This window comes from Pinus tabuliformis, chromosome 9, assembly GCF_031772625.1.
Source record: "Pinus tabuliformis cultivar Carrire ecotype Pingquan chromosome 9, CPIR1, whole genome shotgun sequence".
Classification (NCBI taxonomy): Eukaryota; Viridiplantae; Streptophyta; class Pinopsida; order Pinales; family Pinaceae; genus Pinus; species Pinus tabuliformis.
This window is the reverse complement of record NC_142307.1, coordinates 1,960,490,324-1,960,505,560: the sequence shown is the minus strand read 5'-3', so window position 1 is coordinate 1,960,505,560 and position 15,237 is coordinate 1,960,490,324.

Below are 15,237 nucleotides of genomic sequence, written 5' to 3'. Positions count from 1 at the left end.
GTTTCAATTCTCCCAGGAGTTCAGTTTCTTCTGGGGTAGGTTGGGCTGTTGTGGATAGTCTCTCAGGAAAGGGTGGAATTCCTTTAGGTTCACTTTCCTTTTTATCTTCCTGAACCTCCTTGGGTGGAGGCTGGCTATCTGGGAGAACTTCCCAGATTGCATGCTAATTTCTTGAATCTACACAGCATAAGTGGGGCATGATGGTTCCCCACTATACACCTGCTGAGCCTGTCTTTTGTTCAGGTTCGGGTTCAACTGGGCAAGCATTTGGGGTTGCTTTGGTGGAGCAAGAGGTAACGGTTGTGGTTGGGCAGGTGGTGGAGGCAAAAGAGCGGGAGGAGAGTTGTATTGGGGCCTCCACCCCTGATGAGATGCATTCCACTGAGGCTGCGGCTAAGCATAGGATTGAAATGAATGGGTGGCTATTTGGGCATGATATGGAGATGTGAAGGACCAAGGAGGAGGTGTGGACCAGGAAGGATGAGTAGGGGGGCCCAAGAAGGTATGGAAGTGACTTGGTTGGGGTTGTAGTATGCCTGAGATGTCCCTTGCATCCCATGCTGATATGGTCTAGGTCCATGCAACCTTCTTTGGTTTATGTAATAGAGTTGTTCAGTGACTCCCTCAGCCCCTTGATATACAGCTTTAAGTCTGGGTAAGGAAGGGCACTTGTCTGTAGAATGATTTTCTTCACAGACTGAACAAACTTCTATAGAGTTCAATGGAAATTCATTCCTAGGATGCCTCCTGGTGCATCTAGGGCAAAAAATGGCCAAAGCCCTCTCTGCTTCCTCTTGTTTCCTTTTGATATGTAAGGTATCCATTTTCATGGCAAGAGTCTGCAGCATCTCACTCTTGAAGTCTTCCAGCATGTTTCCAATTTCTCCTTTAATGGATGAGCTAGAGGAAGAGGTACTGGCTATGGGTTGACTCCCCCTACCTTTCTTTCTGGCTGCTCTAGAATGGTTTCTAAAAACAATCTTTATGTCCTCATAAGATAGTTGGTAGATGTCTTCCCCGACCAGTAGATGGAGGGTGTCTAAAAGATCTTCCCGAATCCCCCTGAGTATGACCAGATTCAGAGACTTAGGGTCAAGTGTACACGTGGCCCTTTTATAACTGTGCTGGAATCTCTCTTCATAGTCCTCCAGGGACTCATCACTTCCTATGGTCATTCGAAAGATTTATTCTTTAGTATATTTTGACCTACAATAGTCTCAATACTTGTTGTTAAAGGCTTGTTGCATCTGAGCCCAAGTTGTGATTCTATTGCCAAGTAATCCCATGAACCAGTGCAAGGCTGCATCCTTGAGAGTAGAAGGGAACAGTTTCAACTTTTGCTTATCTTCTCCATAGTCATAGGTTTGACAGATAACAGCAAACTAAAAAAAGAAGGTGTCAGGATCTTCTGTAGTTAGACCATGGAAATGAGGTAGGGCAGAAGGGCTTATATTCTTCATTTTGGTGTCCCCATTGGTCTCCTGAATGGGAAAGGTACCCTCTATTCTTTCTCCATTCCCCCTAGCATTTCTGTGTTCAGCCATTGGCTCCAAAGGAATGCTTTATTCTTCCTTTTCCCCTATAGGTTCTTCAAATATGTTAGGCTGTTCACCTAAGGGTTCTTCTTGATCACAGCCATTGAAGAAGAGAGAAGGTTGGTTGTGTGAAGCAGTGGGGGTGTTGGGAAATTTTTTTCCTGAATTATCTCTATTCCTACGAGGCATGAAAGAAAATCTTTTTGGTTGGTTTTTGTTTCTTTTTCCCCACACTGATAGTACCTGCAAAACTGAAATTGATTGAACAAAAAAATTTGCAACTAACTGAAATGAAATTGCTGAAATGAAATTTGCAAAATTGAAGAGGAAAGCAAGGAAATGCAGAATTGAAAGAAAGGAAGTGACTAATCTACTTTTTTCTGAAATGGAAAATGCAGAATTGAAAAGGAAAGAAAAAGAAATGTAGAACTGAAAGAAGGAAAATGACTAATCTACTTTTGCTGAAATAAACTATTAGCAGAATGTTGCAATAGAAAATAGAAGAAAGCAATAATCACAGAATACTCTGACGCTTCCCCAACAATGGCGCCAAAAGATGGTGAGCACCAGTATTGCAGCAATAATGCTGCAACTCCTGGCCTGCCTACTTTACTCTTATCAACCCGGTAGTTCGTAACAAACTTGGAAGCGACGGTGCTATATGCACAAGTACTAGTTTTTACTGCAGGTTGTCACTTGGTCAGCCAGTGCAAGATCACTAGGAGCTCAAGCCAACTTCTATGGATTCCAGAAGAAGCTCTATATGTGATGAAAGGAAAAAGAGAGATTACTCTACTGATGTTGTTCTACATGCAAAAAGGAAGACTGAAATGTAAAGCAAACCAAGGAAATCCTAGTTAACCACTAATCCTACTTTTGCAGAAAGCACTATGAAAACCATGAAAAGAATGCCATTACCTACTCAAGGAAGTAAACAACATCTACCTAAGCTATTTCTGGAAGTAAATGAGCAAGAAACATCGTTTTGGATTTTTATATGAATGTGTCATGCATGTAATTTATTTGTTTGTGAATGTGGCGGCGAATAGGTGGCGATGGAGGGTAGTTTTGGGACTTGAGAGGATTTAGGATGGTGTGGATGGGTCCTAGGAGGTCTCAGGTTGCCTTTTGGAGGCTTTTCCCACACTCGGCCTTCAAAAGAAAGCCTATAGGAAAATCTACAGGAGGACACAGGAAATCTACAGAAGGAAAAACAACGTTCTATAAGAGGCCTACAGGAGGAGGCCGAGAGAAGTTTTCACTATTTTGAATGTGTGAGAGTGGGTGGAATAGGTGGATGAAGGTTGGAATGAGGTGTTAGGGTGCCTAGTGTCTACCAAGAATCATTAGGAGAGAGAAATATGATCTCAAGGAGAGAGGAAGGAATTCTATGGAAAATGCAGGAAACTGAGGCAGAATTGAGGGGAGACTTGGGCGACCTGTAGGGCATGGATCAGATGGAGAATGGAATGGCTGATATGCTGGCCTACTGCTAGAAGATATCCGCTGCATAAACAACTCACATTCAACCAATGAGATTAAGCAAGCAAGGAAATAAGTGCATCTAAAAAACAGAGTTTTTGCATCAAGTAAACTATGATATATGAAAGGAAATGCTGATAACCAATGCAGGAAAATAAAGCATGAAAGAAGACTGTTGAAAATAAGGAAATGAGCATGATGAAGAAGTTCTGAAGCAAAGCTAAACTAGACTATGAACCAACTAAGAAGCTGCAAACACTAGAAATCCTATGAATGAAGAAAAATATGTGTTTTTGGGGCAGCAAGAGGGTCTTTGCCTCAAATCATGGTCCCAAAGGGAGGAAGAGAGTCCAAGGCACTGTTGCTAGCCTTTTGAATCTTCTTTTTATCACTGCTTAACCTACTATAGAAAGAAAAAATGGAAGCAAACTACTGAATCATCAAAACAAACCTATTCTTAACCATAAAAGAAATAAATCTAACAACAACCTATTCTACAAACTGAAATGAAACATACAAATACAAGTAAAGAAAAGATTGGCTTCTTAGATTGGGACCTAACCCAAGAGCTTTAGCCCTTTGAGGTAACTCAGTGCTAACTCAAAAATGATTCCATCTTTATTCTCAAAACAATAACAATATTACATGAATTATCAAGATAATAAGCTCGAAGTTGAGCAGAGTTTACATAAGCAAAAGTACAACAAAAATCCAACAAAAATCCGACCCTAGTGAGGCCCTAGGCCTCTCTACTTATACAAATGAAGCTACAAACAACTTCCTTAAAATCAGGGAGGCTTGGCTCCCAAAACTCAAGATATTCATCAGTTATCCTCAACTTGCTCGGCTGCCTACTAATGCATGACTTGGCTGCTTGCACTCCGAGCTGAATGAAGGGGAATTCAAAGTGAGGAGTAATAAATGAGAGGGACTCCCTCCTATAAGTCCTCTCCTTTGTCCACTTCGAGTTATTGCTGCCATTTTTCCACTGGATCCTTGACTTTGACCACAAAATTCATCAATAGTCTGCATTAAACACATATTAGACCACATGACATCATAACTAACTCAACTCACTCTATAAGCATAAATATAATTAGAAAATCATATAATAAGCTAAGAGAATGGTTGATTTGACTAGGTTAGGAGGTAGAATGAGCCCATATAATTACCCATTTATGAGGCTCATCATCAACCCCTACTAAAAGTGTTGCTCATCCTCTGAGCAACTTAGTCCATCTCCTCATATTTTATGGCTTTGGTGGCCTCCCTAGCATCCCATGCTTCTGATGTGGTCTCCTCTTCCTTGTCATGGAATCATGCCTTCCTGTCTACCTCTTCCCACTGCTGTTGCTCTTCTTCTTCTTTTCTGCCTTCTAGCATGCCTAGCAGCAGTGGGGGACTCAATTTGAGGCCAATCCAATTGACCTTCAGCCTCTGCATGGAGCGCTTGTACATTGGCACTCTCCTTAATGGCTCTTTCATCCTCATTGGGGAATGATGCTCCCTGATCTGCAGACTGTATGGTAAGGTGTTCCATCTCCTCATACATGCATGCACACAGTCATCCCCAAGTAACCTTTCCATATCGTCAAAATGTGCAATGGCTTGTGCCTGATCATTGATATATCTAGGGGTAATCTGAGGATTATGTGTAAGTAGGTTATGTGTGCTGATGAGTGCCATGGGGTCTGATGGCTCAGCTCTGATAATTAAGCGCTCATTCTGTTCCTTTATCATCAACCTTCTTATTTCTGCTGCCCTTAACTCTTCATGGTTCATCTATGAGGCCATGGCCATTAGTTGCAGGTCCCTTAGCCTAGCATTGGGGTCCCACACATTCATGTCTATGAGGGCCATGTTATGTAGATAGAATTATGCCATCTTTGCCTTATCTTCTGATGTGCTTTGGTTACATAGGTCCATAAACTGCCTGTAATCTTGGAAAGGCATTGTACCTCTCTGTGCCAAAGTCTTTATCTGAAATTGCATCCATTGGCCCTTGAGATACATGCCATAGGATTTTGCTGGTGTCCTACATTTCAATGCCTCCATGGAATAGCTGGCCATGCATGCCAGTTGGTTCTCTTTCTCTTGCCTCTGTCTTCTTAGCAATTCATTTTTAGTTTCAAGGTGACTTCTTGTGATTGCTTCCCTGTGACTAACAACACTTTACTCTCTACCCATTTCTTTGAGCTTCTCCATATGGCCAATATCATCAAATCCTTTGGATTTGGCTATTTGCATCCACCTATGGGTCCTTATTCTTTCTTTCTCCAATTCAAAGAATAGTGGAATTGCAATTTTTTGTGGAATTATTCTTCCCCCCTCAAGAACACTGTAGTAGGATCCAAGACTAGGCTGGGGATTAGGTTCTTGTGCCTCTGTTTCTTCCTCCTTTCCCTGTGGCTGTCTTTCTACCCTTTTTTCAAGCTTTTGGGTCTCCTGTAGTTTTAACAGGGTCTCCTATAGAACAGTCTGTGCCTCCTGTAAGACTATTTTTGAGTCATGTACTACTTTTTCTTTCCATGTGGGAGATATAGGAGTCCCCCTTTCATAAGTGATAGGTGCCTTGGAAGGGGATTCTTTTCCTTGGGCAGAGGGTGAATCTTCAATAATAATTGGCACTTTAGAAGAAGGTTGGGGTTTCCCTGTTTTGGTTCTTGTGCTCTTCCTAGCCCTGAAATACATTGAGGTTTGCCTCTTCCTCTTTTGTTTTGGCTTAATTGGTGTGTTGAGGGAAGTGAGAGCAGCTTGTAGGAATTTACAGGGTAAGTTCCACAGAAGAATACCAAAAGGACACCGCTCACAACCAGATCTCAAATCAATACACCAGTATTTTTGACGTGGTTAAAACCCTCAGAGTGCAAGGAGGGAAACAGTCCACGGCCTGTCCCAACGTGGGTACAGACAATTTATTAATCAAAGAATGAAAATTTACATAAGCTTCTCTCATGCACGGATTACCCGAACAATGACCCTCCATGCGCTTTAAATAGAACTCATGGACCAATCGGGTGTCAAGCCACGGATCAAGTGTCGGTAATACCGAGGTGAGAGTGAACCGTCGGATCACTACATATCGTGACCGTCGGATTGTAAGTTACAAAATGTACAACGGTAAAGAAACACACTTTACCTAACTCTAACCTAACTCTATACTAGACCAAGTTGAACTTAACTATATCCTATGTGTCGGAATATCCTAACATCCCCCCTTAAGAACAACTTGGGATAGGATTGAAGGATTTACAAATATGACACAATAGGAGAAGGAAGGAGGCACTAGAGCCTATCCCCCCTTAGTGACAACTTCCTGAACTCCAAGCATATATCGAAGTTTAGTGAACTTCGCCTCTGTGAGAGCCTTTGTGAAGATGTCTGCAACCTGATCATCCGTTGGAAATATTGCACTTCAAGAACATGGTCAAGAATGAGCTTTCTGATGAAGTGCATGTGTAGTTCAATGTGTTTGCTGCGCTGATGCTGGACTGGATCTTTGCATAGCTGAATGGCACTTTGATTATCACACCAAAGTGTGGTTGGATGCTGCTGCTCAAAGCCAAACTCTGATAGGATCTGACGAAGCCACAAGGCTTCCTTACTAGCTTCCACGGCACCACGATACTCTGCTTCTGCTGACGAAAGAGAAATGGCAGCCTGTTTCTTACAAGCCCATGTAATAGGTCCTGAACCAAGAGTGAAGACATAACCGGCAGTAGACTTCCGATCATCAAGGTCACCAGCCCAATCAGAATCAGTGAAACCAACTAACAGAGGAGCTGCTTTGGCACTGTAATGAATCCCAAACTGTATTGTACCTCGAACATAACGAAGTATTCTTTTAGCTGCTTTCCAATGACTTTCACGGGGGTTTTGCATAAAACGAGCAACAAGGCCAACAACAAAGGAAAGATCAGGACGAGTATGGGTTAAATACAAGAGTTTTCCGACAAGTTGACGGTATAAGGTAGCATCAACTTCAGGAGAAGTACAAGAGACTGAAAGTTTGACTCCAGACTGAAAGGGAGAAGGGGCTGGCTTACAGTCTTCCATGTGAAAATGACGAAGAATATCACAAGCATACTTGGACTGGGAAAGGAAAATACCCTCTTGGGATTGCAAGACTTGAAGACCGAGAAAATAGTGTAAGTGTCCTAAGTCTGTCATTTCAAATTTCTTTTTAAGGCTGGACTTCACATGGTTTATAAGGTTGGGATCACTACCAGTAAGAATAAGATCATCAACATAAAGAACAAGGATGATGAGAGAGTTGCCCACTTTCTTGGTGTAGACAGTATTGTCAGAATGACACCTAGAAAAGCCAGATTCTAAAAGAAAGCTATCCATTTTGGCATACCAAGCTCGAGGAGCTTGCTTGAGGCCATAAAGGGATTTCTTAAGTCGACAAACGAGGCTGGAGTCTGTTTGTATGAAGCCAATGGGTTGTTCCATATAGATTTCTTCCTGCAAGTCCCCATGCAAGAAGGCAGATTTAACATCCATTTGATGGACTTCCCATTTTAAAGAGGCAGCAAGGGAAAGAACAAGGCGGATAGAGTTCATTTTGGCAACTGGAGAGAAGGTTTCAGTGTAGTCAATGCCTTCAACCTGTGAAAAGCCCTTAGCAACTAGACGAGCTTTATGTTTATCAACTTTCCCATCTGGTCCATACTTGGTTCTGTAAACCCATTTGCATCTAACAAGTTTGCGTCCCTTTGGTAGAGGAACAAGATCCCATGTATCATTTGTCATCAATGAATGATATTCTTCATTCATAGCTGTTTCCCAATGTGGATGGCCTGAAGCTTCTGCAAAAGTGTCAGGATCATGATTTACTGGAGCTTGAGCCAGTAAAGAAGAGGCTCTTTCAAACTGAGAACGTGTACGTCGCTGATCTGTAGGATCACCGGCAAGATCACCTGCTGCATCCCGAGTAGCACGGACCCATCTTGGAAGTTGAGGATCCTGAGAAGGTGGGGAAGGATTATCATCCTCGCTTTCATCATCAGAAGAAGAAATGTTTTCAAAGATAGAAGAGATGGGAAGAGGTGGCACATCCGCCGGACTAGGCTCGCAGGCCGATTTATTTTCATCAAATTTTACATCTCTTCTAATGATAACATTTTTGGACTTAAATGGAATAAGTCTATAGCCTTTTACATCTTCAGAATATCCAACAAAAGTACATTTCTCACTCTTAGGTTCTAAGGCTTTATGCTTTTCATCTGGAATATGGGCCCATGCTTCACTTCCAAACACACGAAAGTGACTTACATCTGGTTTAATGGAACTCCAAGCTTCTTCTGGAGTGATATTCTCTAGAACCTTAGTAGGAGTGCGATTGATTATATAATTTGCACAATTAATTGCTTCGGCCCAAAAACTAAGACTGAGTCCTTTAGATTGCAGCATACAATTAGCCATTTCCTTTAAAGTGCGATTTTTCCTTTCAGCTACACCATTTTGTTGTGGAGTGTATGGAACAGTATGTTGCATTTGAATTCCATTTTCGGTGCAAAAGTTGATGAATGCATTTTTAACATATTCTCCACCATTATCAGTTCTTAGCTTAAGAATTTGATGTCCAGATTGTTTTTCAACGAATGCTTTGAAGGCCAAAAAGGTGGTAAATACTTCGCTCTTGAGTTTTAAGAAGTATACCCAAGTGCGTCTAGAGAAATCATCAATGAAAGTTAAGAAGTACTTGCAGCCAGAGAATGAAGCAACAGGAAGAGGACCACATAAATCACTGTGCACAAGCTGTAAAGGGGCTGAGGCGTGCCAAGAGGCACGTTTGTCAAAACTGTCCCGATGATGTTTTCCGAGTACACATCCGGAACAAACACCATCTTTGCAAGATACCATAGGAAGACCTGTCACCATGTTTTCTTTACATAGATGCTGAAGGGAGCGATAGTTTAAGTGACCATACCGCTCATGCCAAAGTTTGCTCACTTCATCATTATGAGCAACAAATACTGAGGGAAGATGGGATGACCCAAAGTTGTGAAACTTATACAACCTTTTGGAATCATCAGCAAGACCAGTAGCTAGAATCTGTTTAGGATCTTTTAGATCCTTGATTACAACATCATGAGGTGAAAATTCAACAATTTTACCTTCACCTGAATGAGTTATCTGATAGACAGATAGAAGGTTGCAGGATAAGTTTGGAACACATAATACATCATTGAACTGACCATTGTCTAGATGAACAGTTCCAGTCCCTACAACATTAAGAGATCTATCATCACCAACATATATATTTTTGGTGTTACAATCATTTAAAGAAGAAAACATGGCTTGGTTTTTGGCCATGTGACAAGAGGCTCCAGAATCAATGAGCCACTCATGAGAATGAGAAGAAGAAGAAGATACATTTAATGCATAACCAGACTGAGATGATTGACGATGACATGCAGAAAATGCCGTTCCGGAAGTTGAAGTTGAAGTAGGCTCCAGATGGATGTTATGTTTCTTCATTGCGGCTTCCAAGGCTTCCATCTTCTTAAAGCATTTAGATTCTAAGTGGCCATCTCGATTACAAAAGTTACAATGTCTTTCAGTCTTCTTCCATTTGTTTTTATTGGTCTTATCATATTGCTGAAATGATCTTTCATCTTGAGGCTGAGTTGGTTTAGGACCATTCCTTTGAGGATAAGACTTCTTAGGATTCTTTGAATTTGGATGCTGCTGGGCGGCTAACGCTTTTGTGGAAGAGTTTCCAAGATTAAGAAGACCAAGGTGTAAGAGTTTTTCTTGTTCTCTTATTAAGGAATCACAAAAGGAGTCAAAGGAAGGGGGCTTGTAGTCTTTGCCTTGACAAATGAAAGCTTCCCTGGTAGAATGGAAAGTGGAAACAAATACAGAGTAGGCTGGCCCAACTTAGTAAGGATGGAATAAATAAGGTTACCATCATCTTTCTTAACTTTAACACCTTCCAAGAGATATCTAAGGTTCTTGAATTTGACAAGAAATCTTCAATGCAAGAAAAATTATTAGGATCCAAAGTAAGCAGCTCATTTTCAAGTTGATGGGCTCTAATTTCATTTTTAATCCCAAAAACTTTAGCAAGTTTTTCTAATGCTTCATGAGGAGTTTCAATTTCTGCAATGTGGAATCTAAGATCAGGAGAAACAGACATTCCTATCAAGCCACGTGCTTGATCTTGTCGATTTTCCCATTTTTCGGCCTTGTCTTCATCTTTGGGTTTCTTCTCTTGGTCTGTGGCTATTCTGAAGAGACCTTTACTTCTAAGTAAATCTCCCATGTAGGCTACCCATTGGAAGTAGTTAGTGCTGTCAAGAATGACTTGGCATGGACTTTCCATTTTTGAAAAACAACTGAAGCTGAAGATGCTGAAAGTGAGTGGTCCAATGGATAGATCTCGAAAAAATAGGCGGTTTTAAAAAAAACGGCTCTGAAAAAGGCTTCCGGATGAAGAAGTTATGGCTTTTTGAAAAAAAATTGTTGACGTTGCCGGCAAAGTGCGCGAATGTGCGGGAATGAAAAAATCCGCCCCCACAAAATGGAGACTTGAACCCAAGACCTCTACTCTCTTAAAAGGTCTTTGAACCAATTGATCTATACAAAAGATTTGAGAGAGAGAGAGAGAGAGAGAGAGAGAGAGAGAGAGAGGGGGGGGGGGGGCCTCGATTTGCGTGCTTGCCTTGGGAAGACTCTTTTCCCCTACAAAACACAAAACACAAAACCCAACACGAATATCCAAAGAAAAACGAACCTTACGGCTCGAAGTTAGCTTTAGCCAAAAAACTAGAAATTTTAAAAAAAAATCTCAAAGTTAGCTTTTAGCCGAAAAACTAAATATTTTCCTCAATGTTTCTGATTTTCCGAGATCACACTAAGGTGCAGGGAAAAGAGCATACGCATGAGAAAAATCCTTTCTTTCTGTTTCTGATTTGCCCAGATCGCACAGAGTCGCAGGGCAAAGAGCATACGCAGAAATGAAAGGTATAGATCCGGGAAAAAAAAAAGGCTAAATAAACCGAAACCGAAATAAGCAGAGAGAAAATGGCAGTAAACTGCAAAAAAAAAACACTGTATACCTCCCGATCTGAAAAATGACGCAGCTAGGGCTACCGGAAACCTTTTCGCGTGAAACGAAAGGGGTTCCTCACTGAAACAGATGCTCCGAATGCAACAGAGCAGTCCTCTTGGCCCGAAAGCAGTCAGAAACAGCAGATCTAGGAAACGACAGCCGCATGCAGTTCTACCGGCTTCAGATTTGGATCACCAACGGACGCGGCCCTCAAATAGCTCTGATACCATGTAGGAATTTACAGGGTAAGTTCCACAGAAGAATACCAAAAGGACACCGCTCACAACCAGATCTCAAATCAATACACCAGTATTTTTGACGTGGTTAAAACCCTCAGAGTGCAAGGAGGGAAACAGTCCACGGCCTGTCCCAACGTGGGTACAGACAATTTATTAATCAAAGAATGAAAATTTACATAAGCTTCTCTCATGCACGGATTACCCGAACAATGACCCTCCATGCGCTTTAAATAGAACTCATGGACCAATCGGGTGTCAAGCCACGGATCAAGTGTCGGTAATACCGAGGTGAGAGTGAACCGTCGGATCACTACATATCGTGACCGTCGGATTGTAAGTTACAAAATGTACAACGGTAAAGAAACACACTTTACCTAACTCTAACCTAACTCTATACTAGACCAAGTTGAACTTAACTATATCCTATGTGTCGGAATATCCTAACACAGCTGCTGCCTCTCTTTCTAGGGTCTCAGGGGACACTTCTATCTTTTCTTCCCCTTTTTCTCCTCCTTATGTCTCTTTCTCTTTCTCTGTTTCTCCCTGATCTGTTTCTTCAGCTTTCTACTCCTCTATCTTGATTTCTTCCTTCTTCCCTTCTTTTTCTTCTAAATCCCCAGCTGCTTCACCTTCTCCCCCTTGTTGCTCTTCCTCCTCACTACCAGTGGGGCTGATGTCATAGGTCAGGGTCTTTATGTCATCTTCAACTGTCATGTTTCGGAAGATTTCCCATGCTATGGGGAGTGTGAATGTATGGAGGGCTTCTTCCACTAAAATTTTGATTAACCCATGGTGAGCTAGCTACTTTGGATTTCCTGCTTTTACTTTAGTACTGGAGTCAACGAGGGACTGCAGCAGGAAGTAGGGGATGCTGAGCTTCTAAGGGGCTGGAGTGTCCATGCCATATCTTACTTCATGAAGGATTCTAAAATGGTAACCATAGACAATGCTGTACCTCCCCTCACAGGAAATATATTTGATTATTTGGTAGCTGACCTCATACCAAGGATATGGTATGCTAGCGCTTCTAATGCCAATTTTATCCTCTACAGGGGTTTCATTGTTTTGGAAGAAATTTTTCTTGGCAGCCTGGCCAATTGGTTTTTCATCCTTACTCCAGGGCAATCCAAGAGGAAGGGTGGTGAGCCTACTGATAAACTCAGAGGTTATCTCCATGGAAAGACCTCTATAGGTGATAGTGGCATGTGTTCTGGTGTGAGGGACCAAAGAGTGGAAAAATTCTTGAGCAATTTCCTCATCAAACCCTTGGAATTCTCAAAAAAGTTTATCCAATTTGCTCTTATGAATATGTCCACTACTTGGGGATGTGCATGGAGCCTGGAGGAGTTGGTGGGCTCCTTCCTCATAAAACCTCCTGTCATTTTGTTTATGCTGCTTTGGGAATCCAAATGTGGAGAAGGAGACAACAATTTTTGAAGAAAAACAGAGAAACAGGGAGATTGTGTTTTTTTTTTCTTTTTTTAAGAAATAAGCAGAAATTCTGTTATGTATTTCCTCCACCTAAAGGCTTTATTTCCTCCTCAAAATTAAACCACTGCTTGCATATTTTGATATTCAATGGGGGTATGCATAGAACCTACCTCCTCAACCCAAGAATTATGCTAAAATCTGTGTTTTCTCCCTTAAAAACAACTCACTGGCCCTCCTGTAGAAGACTGCTAGCTCTCCTGTAGAATTCCTGTAGGTTCTCCTGTAGAACCTGTAAGTGCTCCTGTAGAAAATGCCGAGAGTAGGAATATGGGAGAGATCAATGGAGAATGATGGTACAAGGTTGTGGGGGCATGAGGAGATTGCAGGAGCAGAGTTTCGAGGAGAGAATGAAGGAAATGGTGGTGATAGTGCTCGGGGAGGAGTACTTAATGCTTTTTATGGATATTTCCGGTGATGGAGGGTGAGATAGCCAAGTGTACGTTGGCCATATTCGGACCGTTGGTCCCCACCTGCCTTGTCATCATGGCCCTTTCCTCATAATCATCCCTTATGATTGCATCAGAGTTCACACCGCCTCCACTACCTGTCCTTGACATCTCTCTTGAGTTGACTATGCGCACGTGTGGGTGACATCTTCGGATGAGTGAAGTCAACTAGATGAAGGTGGCCAAGTTAACTGGCCACCTTTCCCTCATTCAACCTCAACCATCTCGTTGTTGTTGCATTCCTTCTAATTATACAAATGCAAACAGAGGAGTGGGTTAGTTACTTACTTGAGATCCGAATGCATTTGCTGTGAGGTGCTATGGCTCTCTCCCTTTGCTGCATGCCTTTATTTCTTTTTGATGCATGCTTGTCTACTTGCTGATGTGTGGCTGTGCTTTGTGCAGGTTCCTCTCTGGTTGGATCTGATCTTCAGGTGTCTGCTTCAACCTTCATATTTTCACCCTCTTGCTGCTAATGCTAGATTTTAATGGGATCAGCTGCTACAGGAATTCCTACAGGAGCTCCTGTAGCTGCTTCTCCCTTTGAAACCTCAGTTATTTTCTGTGCTTGGAAATGTGAGGATGATTCCAAAAATGCAGATAGAGATGGAGAGGTAATAGGTAGGCTTCAAGTGAGGTGGATGGTGCTATTTCCTTTCCTATTTTTTGTTTTTTGTTTTTTTTGTTTTTCTAAAAAATTGTTGTTGTTTTTCTTGGGCAGGAAGAAGAATGATGCTTGGGATGTGATGCAGGTCTGGAAGTGATGGCAAGGAGGTTTGAAGACTACAGGAGGATTTATAGATCTTTTATGAAGCTTCCCTGCCCCTCAAACTTCCTTTTATATTCATTTCTAGCTCTCTGTAATTCCTACGGAGCCTCCTGTAGAAAACACAGTTTCTGGAAAAGAAGCACAATGAGGTGAAAAGAATGCCAAGAATGATGGAGAAAGGTGTGGGAAGTTAGGATAGGTGCTAGTATTGATTTCAGGGCTCCCTTGGCGCCTTTTTTTGCTTCCTGTAGTCCTCTTGCAAACCTGTAATGTGACTGGAAATTCTTTTTTTTTTTTGAAAACAACCAGGGTGCCTCATGTAGAAATTTTGAATAATTTAACACATATTCACAGAGATTATCCTGATCATACAATTATAAGCGGAACATGTATAATACATAATCTCCTCTACGTTGATCATCAATTTACAGAAGCAGAAACATTCACAGGGACACATAGAAGCATCAATCAAACTCATTAACACAGTATGTATCCTGGGGAAAGCATCTCGCTAAAAACCCCACACTATCTGCATATTATATTGATTGAATCATGTAACATTACAAAGTACAATGTTTATCACAAGCAATCCAGTACCAGCTCCACCTGTTACACAAAATACAGCTCAGATCTGATCTCCAAATCTATTCCACTGCTTGCCTGCCTCTCCAGCTCAATACCTGCTCAAGAATTGATGAGAATGGCTTACCAAACTCATATTTGACCTGAAAATAATCACTCACACTCTGTTGGACATGAGCACAGGCTACAATTCTTGATATTGGCCAATTCATTGGCATACTCAATCCCTCTGATTGTGCAAATCATCATGCACAACTATAGTCACAACTGATAGCAATCTGATCCTCGAACACCTGTCCCTGTTGAACTGAACATGCACTGACATGCAACTGAGTTAACTGATGTATTCTATAGTTGCATTATGAGTTAATAACTTGTGAATTAATTAATAACTAATTCACCCAACTCATCTCTAGTCTATTTGCCAGTTAGACTAAATACAACCAGTTTAAGAAAGCTAAACTGAACACAACTCCATTAATTGCACCTCCAGTCCACTAAACTCAACTCACTTGAGTTCTAACTGAAGTCCTGCATGCAAATATTAGTCATCCCATAGGTAACCACGTATTTCCCTCTGGGATCTGCATGTACCACATCCGTAGCTCATCCTGAAGTGCTCCAAGAGAAT